At 45.8% G+C, this 4,606-nt stretch overlaps 1 long non-coding RNA gene across 1 annotated transcript; it reads right to left on the reverse strand.

The window, feature by feature from the left end:
- Positions 1-1,255: 1,255 nt before the first annotated feature.
- Positions 1,256-3,765, reverse strand: LOC132594534 (uncharacterized). Its single transcript, XR_011377155.1, has 2 exons — positions 2,764-3,765; positions 1,256-1,468 (listed from the first exon to the last, which is right to left on the reverse strand). It is a non-coding gene; the product is annotated as an uncharacterized lncRNA (long non-coding RNA).
- Between the last annotated feature and the right edge of the window lie 841 nt (positions 3,766-4,606).

The following is a 4,606-nucleotide window of genomic DNA, read 5'->3' on the forward strand; positions in this document are numbered from 1 at the left end:
CATATGTATGCATTACTCCTATGTATGCCTTTTACTGCAAATAGATGTATCTATAAACAACCTAGTAATTTTGCATGTCTTTAAACTTCATATGTGCATGGTATCATAATGCTTTTATCGTTTTGGAACTAGGTTTCTCCTTTATCTATTCATCCCTTCCACTACTGAATCTTTGCCCCTTGTTATAAGCTGAATTGTGTCCCCGCAAAAGACATGTTGAGGTGTTGACCCCCGCAACCTGTAAATGTGACCTTATTTGGAAAGAGGGTATTTGCAGGTGTAATAAAGATCAGATGAGGTCATACTGGATTAGGGTGGGCACTTAATCAAATATGACTGGTGTCCTTATAAGAAGAGAAAGAACACAGAAACAGAGACACAGGGGAAAACACTATGTAAAGATGAAGAAAGAGAGTGGAATCGTGCATATACAAGCCAAATGAGGCCAAGGATTGACAGCAACCACCAGCAACTAGGAGAGAGGCATGGAACAGATCCTTCCTCTGAGCCTCCAGAAGGAACCAACCCTGCCGACACCTTGACCTCAGACTTCTGGCCTCCAGAACGGTGAGAGAATAAATTTCGGTTGTTTTAAGCCACCTGCTTTGTGGTAATTTGTTACGGTAACCCTAGGAAACTAACACATCCCTCCCGGAGGCCTTTGTGTCTCAGGCCCCTGAGAATTCTAGTGTCTTCCTCAGTCCAGATCTTACCATCCTGTTCAGTTTACCTGCAATAGTACCAAGTCAGTGAATTAAGGCTGGTCCTTCTGTGGGTGTAGTTAAACGTTTCCCCCATTGCTCTAAAGCAGCAGTTCTGAAACTTTAGTGTGCTTCAGTAGCACTTGGAGGACTTGTAAAAACCTGATGGCTAGCAGCCTACCTTCAGAATATCCAATTCAGCAGGTCTGGAGCAGGGTCTGAGAATTTGCATTTCAAACACGTTCCCAGCAGACGCTGATGCTGCTGCTCCATGGCAGGCCACTAGCACCATCTGGTCTCCAGGCAAGCTAGGTCATCCATCAGTTTCTTTCAGTAACATACACTAGAGGCTGGGCCACCATCTCTATTGCCACACAAGTTGTTTATAATCTAATATTTCAATTTATTTGAGGCTGCTATAAAGGGATGTCAAACAGGCTTACCAAATAGTTGAAACAAATCCCTTTCAATGACAGTAAGGTGGGCCGAAATAAATAGAACCAAGATACATTGGAGTCAGTATTATTTAGGTAAAAAAATCCCAACTCTGCAGCTTATCCATGTCAAACAAGCTTTTATTTTCAATGTGAACAATACTGTCAAATTTATCTGTCAAAGGTAAGAATAAAGTCAGATGTCAGTTAATATCATTTTGGGATGTTGAACTTTGAAACAACATTTGTATTGTGGGCTAATGAAAACTAGAATATCCGTGAAGAACAAATTCTTCTTTTCTTTCGCTGTCCACTTCTTTTTATGCCTTCCAACTGTAGGGTGGGAGAAGAGTCAATTAACAATTGAACACCAATAACATGCACCAGGGACTTTCTAAATAGGAGTCAATACTATGAACATCTATTGGCTCTCCAAGGAGAAAACAAAACGTTTTCTTCATGTAACCCAGACCCTTGGTTGTCATGGTGCACATCATTTCATCACACCAACCTCATCTCTCTCTTGCCCACCACTATAAATGCTAGCTTTTGTTCTTGAAAGGCCACTCTGTGATTTAAATGTCTTTCCACCTTAAGAGCCTATGCTCCTTACACAAATCATAAATCCCTTATATTCCCAGACCTCTGGTTTCCGTATCTGTAAAATGAGAAAGAGGCTGTTATCAAACATCCGCAGGTGTAAAAATTAAGAAAGGGAGAAAGAAAGAGTGTGATACTGTGAGAGAGAGAGAGATGAGAGAGAGAAAGGAAAAGATGAATGGGTAGAGGAAAGAGAAACTAAGACTGAATTACCAATCAGATAGCCAATAACCTTACTATGGCTAATTTTCTTTTCTTTTGAATAAAAAATCTAAATTGAAGTAATATTTGTGAAATACTCATGAAATGCAGTCTTATTTGAAATCCTTGACTTTTTACTACTTTGTAAGGAGTCACCTTCTCAAAGGCATTGTTATTCCAAGAGACTCCATTTCTGTGGCCAGGTGATGAAGGTACAGCTAGTGCACAGCTTGGTCGCTTTAGCTGCTTCTCCTCGTGGCCACTCTCTAAAAATATAGGTCTCTATATTTTAGACCTCTAAAAAAATATAGGTCTCTATTTCCAGGTCTGATAAATTTCCCATCTGTAGTAGTCTTAAAGCTACAGGACAAAGGACTTGCGCCTGTAAATGAAATACATTTCAGAACACACTGCCTTCTATACCATCTAGAATACAAGTACATTATTAACATTAAACTGTTCTTCCAAAACTAAATTTCATCAATTTTTTCTTATTTACTTTACAAAAATTATTAAAAACATGATAGATAGCTAGTGGGAAGCAGCTGCATAGCACAGGGAGATCAGCTCGGACCTCTGTGACCACCTAGAGTGGTGGGATAGGGAGTGTGGGAGGGAGATGCAAGAGGGAAGAGAAATGGGGATATAGGTATACTAGAGCTGATTCACTTTGTTATAAAGCAGAAACTAACACACCACTGTAAAGCAATTATACTCCAATAAAGATGTTAAAAAGATAAAAAGTAGATTAAGGATGTAAACAAAACAAAACATAAAGCTGTTAGTAACAGGTATATGTCAGGAATGCTTGCACTATTCAATAATACCTGTATTCTCCAGAGCTGCCCTCTGCTGAGACCATATCCAGCTTGGGTCCTTCTTCTGGTTTCTCATTTCCATCATCTTTCTCTTCATCAGCGTTTCCATACTGATGTTCACTCTCTTCTTTAGTGTCGAATGATACGGACTTTGGCATCACAAGGTGGTGGATAACATTTCCCGGTATAAAATCAGCAGCAGAATCTAGTTCTCTGCCCTCGGGAGGATCTGGAGAAGACAAATACGTCAGAAAATAAAGAAAGAAATGAAAAGAATAGCTGGCCATGCTCCTACTGGTTGATACAACACTTCCATGGCCCTCATACTTCTGCTGCTTGACAGTTTTCACAACATTTTCCCCCTCTTTCCAGTAGATCTCACACACTGTGCTGCTGATTACTTCTGGCCCTTTGGAGAAGGGATCGAAATCATCTGATCCTGAGAGTTTTTTTGTATGTTTCTGCCAGAACGTCACTGGAAAACGTTCACCCGATTTAAAGACAAATTCTACGGCGAAGCTCATTGATTCCTCAACCACTGAAAAGTGCCCCTGTGCCGTTTCATCATTTTCTCAGGTCATCCTACTGAGAATCTTTACGTTTTTAGAAGCCCGTCAGCCAAAAGTGAGGTATGCCATATGTTTGCCCCTCGGGTGGTAGAAGGCAGCATACTTTTTCTCAAGATCCTAAAGGTCTTTAGAGAATTGGGCTTCTACTTGTGCATATCGTGCCTGAAGGTTTTTGAGAGCTTTGATCCACTGCCTAACCGCCAGAGGCCAGCGCTGAGCGCGGCCTGCCTTTGAGGCCGATGCCCCAGGAGGGGCTGCAAGGGCCTGAGGCCTGGGCCGCCCCTCGCCAGCTTCGGCCCTGTCGTCAGGTCCACAGGCCCCAGCCTCCCAGGACTCGGAGTTATCAGCCAGGACCTCGCCCAACCAGAACTCGGCCTCCACTGCCGCCGCCGCTGGTTCCTCTGCCTTCTGGGATGCCACCCCCTCTGCAGGTTCCCACGGCTCCCAGATGGGTCGCCCTCTGCCTCGCACTCGCCTTCCAGCATCTGGTCCCCTCTCTCTCCCGCCTCCCTGGGCTCCCAAGAGCAGCGCGTGACCACCGCGTGGGCAGCGTGCGGCCGGGCCAGGACTCGGACGTTATAATGAATACGGGGTCTAGAAGGGACCGAACCCGCGCAGTGGGGAACTCACAGATACCCGCGACCACTTCTGCGCCCTCTTCACCATCCTCCTCCTCCTCTTTGTCCACATAGTTCTCGTCCTCTTCCTTGTCTCTGTCTCCCTCCTTCACCTCTTCGTTCTTCTCCTCGTCCTCTTTAGCCTCCTCTGCCTCCTCCACTTCCTCCTCTTCATCCTCCTCCGCCTCCTCCACTTCCACCTCTTCAGCCTCCTCCGCCTCCTCCGCTTCCTCCTCTTCAGCCTCCTCCGCCTCGTCCACTTCCTCCTCTTTAGCCTCCTCTGCCTCCTCCACTTCCTCCTCTTCAGCCTCCTCCTCTTTAGCCTCCTCTGCCTCCTCCACTTCCTCCTCTTCAGCCTCCTCCACTTCCTCCTCTTCAGCCTCCTCCACTTCCTCCTCTTTAGCCTCCTCTGCCTCCTCCACTTCCTCCTCCTCTTCTGCCTCTTCCTCCCCTTCTACCAGCTGTACATCCCAGTACTCCTCGACTATGGGCTGGGCGACCTCCTGCCCACCCTGCTCTTCCCAAAGGGCTCGCACCACCACCTGTAAGTCCCTAGCGGTGGCGACCCCACGGCCCCTGACGTGCCGTTCTGCAAGCACAACTCGTCCTGGGACTGATACAGGGATGTTGCCCATCCCACTGCCTGCTCTGTTCTGACCACCTGTG

Source organism: Globicephala melas, chromosome X (genome assembly GCF_963455315.2).
Source record: "Globicephala melas chromosome X, mGloMel1.2, whole genome shotgun sequence".
In the NCBI taxonomy this organism is placed as follows: Eukaryota; Metazoa; Chordata; class Mammalia; order Artiodactyla; family Delphinidae; genus Globicephala; species Globicephala melas.